At 42.3% G+C, this 15159-nt stretch overlaps 1 protein-coding gene across 1 annotated transcript in view; it reads left to right on the top strand.

The window, feature by feature from the left end:
* The window catches only part of KDM4C (lysine demethylase 4C), a 543890-nt gene that overhangs the window by 437024 nt on the left and 91707 nt on the right, over positions 1–15159 (top strand). The gene's annotated exons all lie outside the window — the stretch shown is intronic.

The raw sequence follows: 15159 nt of genomic DNA, 5'->3' as shown, positions 1-15159 counted from the left end.
GGAGGGCCCTGATGATCAGTGTAGCCCCAGCAGTGCCACCTGTCAGTGTCCATCAGTGCCTTGTGTCAGTGCTTATCCATGCCACCTGCCAGTGCCCATCAGTGCCACATCAATGCCACATATCAGTGCCTACCAGTGCACATCAATGCCACATATCAGTGCCCATTTGAGCTGCCTTTCAGTGCCACCTATCAGTGCAGTTAGTGCCACCTATCAATGCCTATTAGTGTGCATAAGTGCCGCCTATCAGGGCCTGTCATTGCCGCAAAACAGTGCCAGTCAGTGCCGCCTATCAGTGCCATGTATCAGTGATGCCTGTCAATGCCCATCAGTGCCACTTATCAGTGTCCATCAGTGCAGCCTATCAGTGCCCATCACTGCAGCCTCATTAGTGCACATTAGTGAAGGAGAAAAATCACTTATTTAAAAAGTTTATAACAAAAACTAAGAAAAAAATTTCTCAAAATTTTCAGTGGTTTTCGGTTTGTTTAAGAAAAAAACCCAGAGGTGATTAAATATGACCAAAATAAAGCTCTATCTGTCACAAAAAAATTATAAAAATTTCATATAGGTACAGTGTTGCATGACCGCGCAATTGTCATTCAAAGTGTGACAGCGCTGAAAGCTGGAAACTGGCCTGGGCAGGAAGGGGGTATAAGTGCCTTGTAGGCTTGTGGTTAAAGAAAATAGCAATAACACTCACATTCACATGTAAAAGACTGTACTGTAATGGCCTTTATTAGTAGCACCTCAAGCATGCCACTAGAGCTCTTAAGTATAAAAAGTAACTTGATTCAATCTCTGCTTAATCTCTACTGATCTTTGTGAACCCTGGCATGGAGCTTCCCCTCCCGTCTACAGCATACTTGTAACACACAAATCTGTTGAAATTAATTCTCCATATCTTTTAAGGCAAGGGTGTCAAACTCCATTTCATCGGGGGCCACATCAGCATTATGGTTGCCCTCAAAGGGCCGGTTGTATGTGCAAGACTAGATGTCCAGAGCAGCCCACCCTCCCCTATTTTAGATGTCAAGAATCCCTCCACCTTGAGAAGTCAAGAGTCCCCCACCCTCCCTTACGTCACAGTGCACTCCCTTTACCTTGTGAAGCTACTGGGAAGAAGCTGGGGGCAGAGCTTAGAAGCAGAAAGTGCAGGGTCTGGAGGAGGACCAACGGAGGGCTGGAGTCGGCTGAATGCTGAGACCAGGGGAAGCGGAGACATGGGGATGGTGCAGCTGCACAGAGAAGTGCAGGATCTGGTGGCGGAGTTCTGTCGACTGCTTAGACAATGTGGGGGCCAAGATGAGGGGGGTGCCACAACTGCAGGAGAGGTGCGAGGGCAGTTTCAGTCTGTGGGCCTTGTGTCTGATATGTGTTTTAGGGAATCCACTAGAGAGCAAATTATACAGCATTTATATGACCTATGGTCTCTAGTAGATTCTTTGTAGGAATCTGGTAAGAAATTGGCTTCTCCTAAAATACATGTGCTGTGGAATTGAAACATGCTTACCCCCACAGGCTTTGTTAGAGCTCTAGGTTTTTTAAATAACATTACAGAAAATACAGTATTTTAGCATTTTTATGCAAGGCGATTACGAATACATCAATTCCCCTTCTTGGTTATATTTGGGAGAGATAAGTAGTGAGAGCAATGAAGATAGTGAAGTCCAATAAGCCCCAAATGGAGAATGAAGAGTTGCACTGAGAATAGTGTCACTCTAATTCTTCTGAAGACAGTATCATGAATTTCACACAGTCAAGTCTAGAACAGAGAGCAGTAATTTAACCCATGATGAGCAGCAAAATCTGTTAATGACTAATTAGTCATTGTTAATAGCTTAAGCCAGAGATTATTAGGGTGCATCAAACAGAGACTAGGATGGCAGCATCGTTGGTTGTAAAGCATAAGAGGGTTTAGTTCCACTTTAAGTACACACTTTTAATTAAACTTGTAAAATTGCTAGGTTGTAAGAGTTTTAACAGGGCCATATTGCTGGTTTTACAGTGCATCCAGACAGTATTCACAGTGCTTAACATTTGCCACTTTTTGTTATGTTACAGCCTTATTCCAAAATGGATTAAATTAATTTTTTTCCTCAACATTCTACAAACAATACCCCATAATGACAACATGAAAGAAGTTTGTTTTCAAATCTTTGCAATTTGTTAAAAATAAAAAATGAAAATGTATATAAGTATTCACAGACTTTGCCATAACACTCAAAATTGAGCTCTGGAGCATCCTGTCCCCACTGACTATCCTTGAGATGTATCCACAAGTTGATTGGAGTCCACCTGTGGGAAATTCAGTTGATTGGACATGATTAGGAAAGGCTTAAACCTGTCTATATAAGCTTCCACAGTTAACAGTGCATGTCAGAGCACAAACCAAGCCAGGAAGTCCAAGGAATTGTCCGTATACCTCTGAGACAGGATTGTATCAAGGCACAGATCTGGGGAAGGGTGCAGAAAAATTTTTGCAGTATTGAAGGCCCCAATGAGTACAGTGGCCTCCATCATCTGTAAATAGAGGAAGTTTGGAGCCACCAGGAATCTTCCTAGAATGGGCCGCCTAGCCAAAATGAGCAATCGAGAGAGAAGGGCCTTGGCTAAGGTGGTAACCAAGCACCCGATAGTCACTCTGAAAGAGTTCCAGCATTTCTCTGTGGAGAGAGGACAACCTTCCAGAAGAACAACCATCTCTGCAGCACTCCACCAATCATGCCTGTATGGTAGAGTGGCCAGACAGAAGCCACTCCTCAGTAAAAGGCAAATGGAAGCCTGCCTGGAGTTCACCAAAAGTCACCTGAGGGACTCTCAGATCATGAGAAACAAAACTCTCTGGTCTGATGAAACAAAGATTGAACTCTTTGGCCTGAATGCCAAGCGTCATATCTGGAGGAAACCAGGCACTGCTCACCACCTGGCCAATACCATTCCTACAGTGAAGCATGGTGGTGGAACTGGGAGACTAGTCAGGATCGAAGGAAATATGAATGCAGCAGTGTACAGAGACATCCTTGATGAAAACCTGTTCCAGAGCGCTCTGGACCTTAAACTGGGACAACGGTTTATCTTTCAACAGGACAACGACCCTAAGCACACAGCCCACATAACAAAGGAGTGGCTACGAGCCAACTCTGTGAATGTCCTGGAGTGGCCCAGCCAGAGCCCAGACTTGAACCCAATTGAACATCTCGAGAGAGATCTGAAAATGGCTGTGCACTGACGCTCTCCATCCAACCTGATGGAGCTTGGGAGGTACTGCAAAGAAGAATGGGGGAAATTGCCCAAAAATAGGTGTGCCAAGCTTGTAGCATCATACTCAAAATGACCCAAGGCTGTAATTGCTGCTAAAGGTGCTTCAACAAAGTATTGAGCAAAGGCTGTAAATACTTATGTACATGTGTTTTTTTTTATTTTTTTATTTTTAATAAATTGCAAAGATTTCAAAACGAACTTCTTTCACATTGTCATTATGGGGTATTGATTGTAGAATGTTGAGGGAAAAAAAATAATAATCCATTTTGGAATAAGGCTATAACATAATACAATGAGGCAAAAGTTAAGCCCTGTGAATACTTTCTGGATGCACTGTAAATAGTTTAGAAGGCAGTTAAAGGAATCTACATTCCTGTTTTAGTTTTTAAATTGCCATCTCCCAAAATGTTGTCCTATTCCATCAATTTTGATCTGATACATTTACAGTCTTAACAAGTGTCTGCACAAATGTATAAGCAAATAATCCATTTGATACTACATATGAGTATGCTATATTGTGGAGCAGGTAAGTTGCCCATATTAAAGGATCATTTCACCTTTCTACAAAAAATATGCATTTAAGGTAAAAAAAAAATGTGGATTTATTATTTTTTGTAGTAGGAGCCTGTAAAGCATTGCACCAGCGATCAGCAGATTGCTGATGCCATGCAGGTCTTCTGCAGGCCTGTCAGCTTATCTGCTTGCTTGTACATCCCATGTGGGATATGTCTGACAGGAAGACTCAATGAACTACCACAGCGCTCACAGCACCGTAGTAGTTCATTGAGAACTAAAAGCCGACAGCTGTTAAGGCTGTGAGGACTTGTAGCCCATTCATTCACAGAACACTGAAGGAATGCAGCAGTGTGAGCAGTGCCCCGCGCGGCCGCGCTGTTGTGAAGAAGTGACCACTAGTATAGGGAACTTCTTCCTGTACTGTTGTCACAGGGAGGGGGATCAGGTGCCAGCTGAGGGATCAGGAACATGTTACTTGTTCCCAAAGGTGAACTTATCCTTTAAAAGAAATATGTTTGCTGTTTTCTTTGAAGTTTGCAGTTTTGTTCAATGCAATAATATATTGGTTTCCGGACTGCAAAGCTGGCTGCATCTGCAGCTCTGAGATAGATTTTTCATCAAAGCTTTGCCCAAATGCTAAGAGTTTTCTCTAAAGGCCAACAGCTGTTAGAATATGGCTTAACTTGCATTGAATTGGTCTCCGTAGGAGCCAAAGACCAGGCAAACTATGTTAAAGGGTAAGTATAAGTTCACCTTTTATAACATGTTATTCCATATTTAGGGGGTAAGCTGCCACCACATCCCCACCCCCTCCCTCATGAGTCCCTGCTGTGACAGGAGGCCAGGAATCTTCTCTCTTCTTTCTGCCATTGTTGTCACAATTTTAAAAAGATGCTGCCGTCCAAGGCTCCACTCAGCCAGCCACGTCATTCATTTCCAGTGTTCTGTGAATGAGAGAACTACAAGTACCGACAGCCTTTGTGGCTGTCAGCTTGTATTTCTTGATGAACTACAAGGGCACTGTTGAGTGTTCTAGGTAGTTCATTGATGCTCCCTGTCAGTGGGTAACTGCCTGCTCATATGAGGTACAAGCAGACCGCTTACACTGACAGTCTGCAAGAGCCCTGCATAGCACTTAACTTAAACTTATCCTTTAAGTTCCTTTTATCCTTAATCACAATTATTTTGTAGTTGCTTATTGTCTCTCTTTTGTAATATCTTTTCTGTAAATATTTTCCTTGCATCATATATTTTTCATTAAACAATATTAATCATTAAAGGAGAAGAAAAAGCTCTTTTGGCTGTACATTTGTTGATCACAGGAGTGTAGTTCGTTTTGCACTCCTGTGACCTGTTTTCAGCCAACAGTGGGCTGATGTCACTCTGCTGGTCCAGGCTGGGGAAAGATCCGGACTGCAAAGTCAGGATCCACCCCAGAGTCTGGAGCGGCACCTGGCTCAGCCTCTCAGCGAGCCGTTGAGAGCCTGAGCCAGCTGCTCCCTCCCCCTCCACTGCTCAGTGCTCCAGTGAGTGTTTAGGGGGCATAGCAGACAGCGGTGGCAGTCACTGCTTTCTGCTCATAGTGGCTGTGAGAACTCTCACACTTGGAGCCGGTGGGGGGCAGATGCAGCATTGGATCTATGCTGCATCCACCTAGGTATGTATATTTTGGGGAAAACCACAAACCCTATACTTCTCTTTTATTCTGATTCTCTAAATGCTCCAAATAACTTATTGCCTGTTGGAAAAACACTGCCATATTGTAACTTCTCTTACATTTCTATCTGGAGTGGCAGTGAGTGTCACAACCACCTCAATAATGCCATATGTATATATGTGGCCACGTATTGAGGTGGATATAACAGGATCGTGGTTGAAGCTACAGCCATGATCCTGGCACCGTTTTTACAGGAGAAGATTCTCCTCAATGTAAAAGTAATCCTAGTTGCCTATAAAGCCACTGGGTTACTTTACAGCTGGCAGAAAGGGTTCCCCCTACACACACACACACACACACCTTTACTGGGCTCTCCTGAGTGGTGACAGCGGCTTCCCTGAGCACAATTAGGAACTAATGTTGTTCCTTCCACTGTGTGACTTCAGAAAATGGTAGTGATAAGCACTTTGTCACTTTCAGAAGCACTTTGTCACTTTTACAAGCCAGCTTGTAAAGCAGCACATCAAACCAATCTTGGTTTGATCTACTGCTTTAGAGGCCAGAGGAGAAGACCTGTTATCCCTTGTGTCATCAAAAAAAGTGATTAAAAAAATATCAGAGCAAAAGCAATAATTCTACCACCTGACATCCTGTGTAAGTCTAAACTAGTAACCGGTAAAGGCTACTGTACTGTGTACTGTAGCTTGTCGCCATTCCACGGGCACGTGCAATTTTAAAGCCTGACATGTTTGGTATCTCTTTACTCGGCGTAATATCGTTACTCAAAAAAATTGGTATTATATTGTGATTATGTTCACTAAAATGCATTAAAGTATCATTTTTGATTTAAATTTTTTTTTTTTTTAATGAAAAACCTAAAAATCCGCAAAACACCCACCATTTTATTCTATAGGCCTCTGCTTTAAAACAATATATCATGTTTTTGGGGTTCTAAGTAATTTTCTAGCAAAAAAATGTAAAAATGTTATTTACATGTATGACAAAAATGTCAGAATTGGCCCTGTAGGCAGGTTGTTAAGGTGGTCAGAATTGTTAAAGAGGATGTGAACGGTGCATGTCCCTGTTAAAACACATGGTGGCAAATATTGTTCATGTTTACAAAGCGTTAACTGACCCCATTGATGATACTCCCTAGTCTGCTGGCATTTAGATTGTTGTCCCATGAGCTGGGAAATCTCGTTAGTCAGTGAAACTGAGAATGGCATAATCACAAGAACTACAGTTTGCTATTGGTTGATAAGTGAAGGGGAAAAAAGTTAAAAATTCCAATAATTTACTGCAGGTGTATCAATCACAGTAATTTAAAATGTGCTCCAATAAATGCCACACGTGAACTAATGTAGAGTTAGAAATATGTTATTTTTTACACAAACCGCTGCTCCAGGTAGGCCCGCACCATAGAACTCAACAGTCTAGCTTCCAAAGGATGCCGGCCTAGCTCCCACTGAATCAGACTGAGCCAACACAAATCTGAATGGCTGCACTCCTCAGATCCATTAAAAGTCATCTTTATTTCATGTTTACATCAGGGCCGTAGATCATTTTCAACCTTGAGTACCCAAAGAACAATAATTAGCATGCCTGCCACAATGTGACAAATTGTGTATATGCAGTATATACAGCTCCCCCAGCAGGCACATCTGTTAGTGAAACAAATAGTAAACATGGACTTAGGCTTCAATGTGTGGTTTCTAAAGAGGTCAGTCTGTAAGGCTGTTTACAGAGGAGCTCATCTTCATATTTATGACTGGGCTGTTGGTAATTGAGGTGTCCTAACTATGTACAGAGAGAGCTACATTGCCTCTGTGTGTCCCCAGGCTTTGCTGTTGCTTCCACGTAGTTTTCCCTGCACAGCTCCTCTCTTCCCTGGCACACATTCCCCATGCGTCTCCTGAGTTTTTAGACAGCACTCTCTGCTGTAGTCCTCTCATTCCACCCAACATCTCCTGTACTGCAGGCTACTTGCTCCCCAGTCCCTGCTAGCTCTCTCTGCATGGTCTTGCTTGTGGGTCCCATCAATAACTTCTACTTTCCCAAAACGCCTCCACCTGGACTTTTTCCTTGCCTTTGGGTGGGGCCAAATCAGGCTGCCGATGCAGTGAATCAGTTATCCTCTCCACTGTCTTATCAACAGGGCCACCATTAGAAATCATGGGGCCCAGTACAGACTTTGGCTGAGCCCCAGTTTTACAGCCCCTTGGTCACCCACCTTAAATCTAAAATACAGCTAGAGGAGGTTACTCGCATGCCATACCTGTGGCAATTTTGCATCAAAGCCATGGAAAAGTTTACACAGCACATTGAGTTGACTTCCATACTGGGCCATTCAAGTCAGTGGGGTCATGCCACAACTGTGAAGTAAACACTTTGCTTGTGGTTTTGGTGCATTAGCGCCATTATGCACTGCCACATGGCGTTAAAAACAGGCATTCAGTGGGTGACAGGGTCACCCCTTGAACACCTGACAGCAGCTGCTTAGCTGCACTTTGAAAGGTGAACTACTGTAGATCACTTTTCAGAGCTTTGGAGAGTGTGAAGCCAGCCTAATAACAAAAGAATGAACACTGCTTCCGTTTGGATCATACAAATCTGCCACTCACATTCACTGGGTGCTGGCTCAGTTCTTAAGAAAATAGAAACTCCAGGCATCTGCACCAGTACCCAAGTGTAAATATAGGCAAACTTTTCTTTTAAGTTTGGATGGAGCAAGGGAGGATTATCACCCTGTCATGTGTTTTTTTTTTTTTTTTTTTAAGTACAAGACACATGCTGTACAGTGTGCTCACCAGCATGATAATGATGATCACAGGTGCTGTGGCTGTATCATTCATGGCTGCAGACAGTACTGCATAGTATACTATACCGTCAAAAGTAGTAACAGTATAGCAAACTCTGCAGCCTGTGTCTCTAGTACTATACTAGCCCGCTGGATGAATAGAAAAAAAAAAAGGAATCTTAAAGGACTGCAAAGACCAGGCTACAGAACAGGTGGAAGAGATATAAAAAGTAAGCTGGGATGAAAAGGGTGTCAACAGACAGAGTCAGTGTATGACTCCTAGAGTGGAATGCCCAGATCTGAGACTGGAGGCTGCAGGATGTGTTTAGTTCACATTTATGTGAGGTGAGGAGCAGAAAGAAACAGGAGAAAGAGAGCTGGAAAGGGGAAGGGGGTGAGGATTGTTGTGGGAGTGTCTAATATACTGTGTGGTCTTGCCAGGATTTTACCTGGAAGGTGTAGAGACATGTAGTAATTGGAGGGAGGGGGAGTGAAGCTGGGGGTGAAAGGTGCCCATGTATCAGGAAAAAGTGAAAGTAACTTATCAGGAGCAAAGGCAGAGTGACCGGGAAGGAGAGCAAGTTGATGGGAGTGGAGGGAACTCTGTGAAGGAAGAGAGGGATTATTTAATACTTTGCAGTCAATAGCAGAACTCTCACCTCAATCACTTCAGGACCTTCACTCAGTGCAAGCAGTTCTGCAGCTTCTGTTTAGACTTCTCCCCACTTCAGAGTTGCTTCACTACGCACCCGACAGGAATCCCGTGGAAGAATTCAGAGGGAAGGATAATGCAGTCTGTGTACCCATTGGCTGAGGAGGCAGTAACACCGCCCCCTGCTGCCTTCTGCCAATGGGTAGCAGAAGCTCATCATAAGTGCCTCCTTTCCGACATCATACAGGACCTCCCGAGTACTGACCTGCTGCTTTACAGTGCAGGCAAGCTGGGAACAAATGTATTTTTGATCCGGTACCCAGCATTTTGGGCCCTGCCTGAAAGCATTGTGGAGGAGACGAGTGGTTTTCCCGTGACAATGCAGCTCCCACAGCTGATAGGCTACACTAGCCTAGCTGCTGTGACATTGACTGATGCTCTGTTGAACCCCCTGAATTCCCCCTTATCTATGCCCCTGGTTTATGTCCATAAAAACAGTACAATCATAATGGGGTACAGAGAGTCGTTTTTTCCGTGATTCATGCTGTATATAGTGCGTACAACCTCCCGCATCACCGAGCAGATCACCATATATACATGCATACAGATGGCTGCTCATGTGATGCTGATTACCAGTAGGTAAGGGCTCTAGTCCTATTTCTGAAAATTAAAACTTAGCAGCTACAAAAACTGTAGTTGCTGACTTTTAATAAACATACACTCACCTGTCCCACGACACAGTGCTGTGCTCACCCGAGCCATTTTATCACCGGTCTTCAGCCCCCGCCATCTAAAATGTTTGCACCCGGTGGTGACAGCTTGCAGCTTAGTGAACATATGAGCCGAATGATCCTGCAGTCTTCTGGGACCTGTGACATATCACAAAGACTGCGGAAAGAGAGAGGAGAACTTCCCCTCAAATCGCCTAAGTCAAGGGTGTCAAACTAGTGGCCCTCCAGCTGTTGCGAAACTACAAGTCCCATCATGCCTCTGCCTTTGGGAGTCATGCTTGTAACTGTAAATCTTGCAATGCCTCATGGGACTTGTAGTTTGGCAACAGCTGGAGGGCTGCCATTTCGACACCCATGGCCTAGGTGATCCAAACAGAAGTGGGAGCGAGTATCTGTCAAAACCAGGTACCCCTCCACAAAAAATGTACCAAATATTGCAGAGGAGGGGGAACAGCAAAACCACATAATGAAGAAAATTTTTTAGACAAATACACAAGTAATAAAGTACATCCCGTAGGAGTGTCGCATGAAAACAAATGTCACATTACTTATTAGCTGTTATAAAAAAAAAAACTATGTGCACATATTTGCATTTGTGTCCAGTGAGAAATATGTGTTTTAAGAACACATTTAAGAACGAATTTGCTCATGCTTGCACTAATGCATGGTGAAGAATATTATATAATAATATTTACATTGGTGTTGCTTGGGAATGCCCATGCTGCTTACTTGAGAAGCCAGAGCAGTTTCGACTTATCCATGCTGCTTTTTCCCATTGGTGCTGTCAAAGCCAAACCTCCAAGGAAAGCGTCGGACCAATATCACTATGTTGCAGTGGTACTTTGAAAGACAGTACCAGGCGGTTGAACACCAAGTGTTTTGCTCACACTTGTTTTCTGTGTGTCCTGTTTATACTTCAAGCAGCTTCAGGTGAGCTTCAGTGTGAAAATTGTAAACATATTGGCATTGTTCCTTCCCACACCACAGTTCACCTGCAGCTCCCTTTATGGTTGTGTTTTTATGCACTCCAGCTCATATACAAGAATGAAATGTCATACTGTGCTTTTTTACCACTTGCCCTCCTGAGGATTTACCCTCCTTCCTAACCAGGCCTTTTTTTGCTATTCGGCACTGCACTATTTCAACTGGTAATTGCAATGCTGTACCCAAACAAAATTTATGTGCGCTTTTTATTTTTTGCACTGTAAACAAAAAAAGACCAAAAACTTTGAAAAAAAAAGACAATTTTTTACTTTCAGTTTTAAAAAATATATAGGAAACTCAAAGTTAGTCATAAATTTAGGCCAAAATGTATTCTGCTACATGTTTTTAGTAAAAAGAAATCCCAATAAGTGTATATTGATTGCTTTGTGTGAAAGTTATAGCGTCTACAAACTATGGTATACATACTGCAACTTATGCCATTTTTTGCTATACAGCGCTACACTAGTTGAACTGACACTTGTGCAGTCATGCAATGCTGTACATAAATGAAATTTATGTCCTTTTTTTCACACAAATAGAGCTTTCTTTCGGCGGTATTTGATCACCTGTGCACTTTTTATTTTTCACGCTATAAAAAAAAAAAGACCAAACATTTTGAAAAAAAACACAATATTTTTTACTGCTACATGTCTTTGGTAAAAAAAAAGAAATCCCAATAAGTGTATATTGATTGCTTTGTGTGAAAGTTATAGTGTCTACAAACTATGGTATACATACTGCAATTTACGCCAGTTTTTGCTATACAGCACTCTATTAGTTTAACTGACAATTGCACAGTCATGCAATACTGTACATAAATTAAATTTATGTCCTTTTTTCACACAAATAGAGCTTTCTTTCGGTGGTATTTGATCACCTGTGCGCTTTTTATTTTTGGTGCTATAAACAAAAAAAGACTGAAAATTTAAAAAAAAAAACACATTTTCTCATTTCTGTCATAAAATATATCCAAAAAACTCAAATTTCATCACAAATTTAGGCCAAAATGTATTCTGCTACAAACTATGGTATAGATAATAGAATTTACACAGCTTTTACTTTCTGACTGCCCATCACATTTTTTGAGGTGCTAAAATACCAGGACAATCCAAGCACCCCCCAAATGACCCCTTTTCGGAAAGTAGACACCCTAAGCTATCTGCTGAGGCATATTGAGTCCATGGAAGATTTATTTTTTCCCACAAGTTTTTGAAAATGCCAAAAACATTTTTTTCACATAGATGTCATTTAAATTACATATTTCTAACACAAGCCATGGATATATGTGGAGTTACACCCCAAAGTACGTTCTGCTACTTGTACCGAGTATGGGGATACCACATGTGTGAGACTTTTTGGGAGCCTAGCCACATACAGGAGCCTGAAATCCAAGGACCACATTGAAAGCCTGAAGGTGCTCATTTCACATTCTCACTACCGATCACAGTTTCTGAGGCCCTGAAATGCCAGGATAGCAACCCCCCCCCAGATGACCCCTTTTGGAAAGTAGACACCCCAAAGAATGATGCAGATTTTTTGCAGATCTCATTTTTTCTCACAAGGTTTTTTTTTTTACTTTTTTTTTATTCTCACAAGGTTTTGAAATATAAAAAAAAGGAAAAATATGTTTTTGTTTTCTTTCTTCATTTTCTAAAAACCTGTGGCAACAAACGAGATCTGCAATATACTCACCATGCTTCTTATCAAATTCCTTGGGGTTTCTACTTTTCAAAAAGGGGTAATTTGGGGGGGGGGTTGGTACTACCCTGGCATTTTAGGGCCTCCAAAACTGTGATAGGTAGTCAGGAAGTGTAATGAGGAAATAAAGCCCTCTAAAAGCCTGAAGGTGCTTCTTGGATTTTGGGGTCCTGTACTTTGCTAGACAGCCAGAAAGTCTCTTACATGTGGTATCCCCATACTTGGGAGAATTAGCAGAATGTATTTTGGGTAGTAATTCCATAAATACCCATGGTATGTGTGAGCAATTTTGTGTAAGAAAAAATGTATTACTTTTTTTGTCATTTTTGCAAAAACTTGTGGTAAAAAAATTAATCTATTGACTCAACATACCTCTTAGCAAATAATTTGGGGTGTGTACTTTCCAAAAAGGGGTCATTTTGGAGGGTGGGGGCATTTTAGGCTCCGCATTAGAAGGTTATGCCACTCATCACTCACTCTTCTAACCACCTGAAGACCAAGCCTTTTCTGACACTTTTTGTTCACATGAAAAAAAAAAATCAGTATTTTTACTTTTAATGCTAAAAAACACAATACAGTGGGGCAAAAAAGTATTTAGTCAGCCACCAATTGTGCAAGTTCTCCCACTTAAAAAGATGAGAGAGGCCTGTAATTGGCATCATAGGTAGACCTCAACTATGAGAGACAAAATAAGAAAAAAAATCCAGACAATCACATTGGTTGATTTGGAAAGAATTTATTTGCAAATTATGGTGGAAAATAAGTATTTGGTCAATATCAAAAGTTCTTCTCAATACTTTGTTATATATCCTTTGTTGGCAATGACAGAGGTCAAACGTTTCCTGTAAGTCTTCATAAGGTTGGCACACACTGTTGCTGGTATGTTGGCCAATTCCTCCATGCAGATCTCCTCTAGAGCAGTGATGTTTTGGGGCTGTCGCTGGGCGACACGGACTTTCAACTCCCTCCAAAGGTTTTCTATGGGGCTGAGATCTGGAGACTGGCTAGGCCACTCCAGGACCTTGAAATGCTTCTTACGAAGCCACTCCTTCGTTGCCCAGGCGGTACGTTTGAGATCATTGTCATGTTGGAAGACCCAGCCATGTTTCATCCTCAATGCTCTTTCTGATGGAAGGAGGTTTGCACTCAAAATCTCACGATACATGGCCCCATTCATTCTGTCCTGTACATGGATCAGTCGTCCTGGTCCCTTTGCGGAGAAACAGCCCCAAAGCATGATGTTGCCACCCCCATGCTTCACAGTAGGTATGGTGTTCTTTGGATGCAACTCAGCATTCTCTCTCCTCCAAACACAACGAGTTGTGTTTCTACCAAACAGTTCTATTTTGGTTTCATCTGACCATATGACATTCTCCCAATCCTCTTCTGGATCATCCAAATGCTCTCTAGCAAACTTCAGACAGGCCCAGACATGTACTGGCTTAACACGTCTGGCACTGCAGGATCTGAGTCCCTGGCGGCGTAGTATGTTACTGATGGTAGCCTTTGTTACGTTGGTCCCAGCTCTCTGCAGGTCATTCAATAGGTCCCCCCGTGTGGTCCTGGGATTTTTGCTCACCGTTCTTGTGATCATTTTGATCCCACAGGGTGAGATCTTGCGTGGAGCCCCAGATCGAGGGAGATTATCAGTGGTCTTGTATGTCTTCCATTTTCTAATTATTGCTCCCACAGTTGATTTGTTCACACCAAGCTGCTTGCCTATTGCAGATTCAGTCTTCCCAGCCTGGTGCAGGTCTACAATTTTGTTTCTGGTGTCCTTCGACAGCTCTTTGTTCTTCACCATAGTGGAGTTTGGAGTGTGACTGTTTGAGGTTGTGGACAGGTGTCTTTTATACTGATAACAAGTTCAAACAGGTGCCATTGATACAGGTAATGAGTGCAGGACAGAGGAGCCTCTTAAAGAAGAAGGTACAGGTCTGTGAGAGCCAGAAATCTTGCTTGTTGTAGGTGACCAAATACTTATTTTCCACCATAATTTGCAAATTCTTTCCAAATCAGCCAATGTGATTGTCTGGATTTTTTTTCTCATTTTGTCTCTCATAGTTGAGGTCTACCTATGATGCCAATTACAGGCCTCTCTCATCTTTTTAAGTGGGAGAACTTGCACAATTGGTGGCTGACTAAATACTTTTTTGCCCCACTGTATATAGGGCAATTATTTGTTAAAATATAAAAGATGATGGTATGCCGGATAAATAGATACCAAACATGACATGCTTTAAAACTGCGCATGCCCCGTGCAATGGCGACAAACTGCATACATTTTTAATATCCATAGGCAGTGCTTTAAAAGCCTTTACAAGCTACCATTTTAGATTTACAGAGGAGGTCTAGTGCTACAATTACTGCTCTTGATCTGACGTTCGCGGCAATGCCTCACTTGCATGGTGCAACCGCTGTTAACATACTGGCACAGGGTTAATGATCGCTCACGCAGGTTTTAAGTTATTTAGATTTTTTTTTATTATTTTTACATTGTCTCTTTCATTTTTCTTTGATCACTTATAATGCTATCACAGGGAATGCAAATATCCCCTATAACTTCAATGGGCATTGCCATATAATAATTTTTGACAAATCTAGGGTCTATCAGACTCTAGATATCTCATCTGCCCTTACATTTCCAATTTACAAATCGCGCTGTTTATGTCCTACAAAACTGAAGTGGCGAAATGCTCATAGCTACCGATTTCTTAGACTATAGAGATGATTGGCACCATTCCGGTCTCTAATCAGCTCTATGGTCAGCTGGCAGAAACACCGGCTGCATTCTCAGGTTCCCATGATGGCACGGGACTGCCTGAGAAGGGCGCGTGAAGGCAGCAGGGGAAGGAGGGGC

The sequence above is a fragment of the Staurois parvus genome, unplaced genomic scaffold (genome assembly GCF_062004578.1).
Source record: "Staurois parvus isolate SC_StPar_1 unplaced genomic scaffold, SC_StPar_1.0 ptg000198l, whole genome shotgun sequence".
Lineage (NCBI taxonomy): Eukaryota > Metazoa > Chordata > Amphibia > Anura > Ranidae > Staurois > Staurois parvus.
This window is presented reverse-complemented; position numbering and strand designations above follow the sequence as displayed.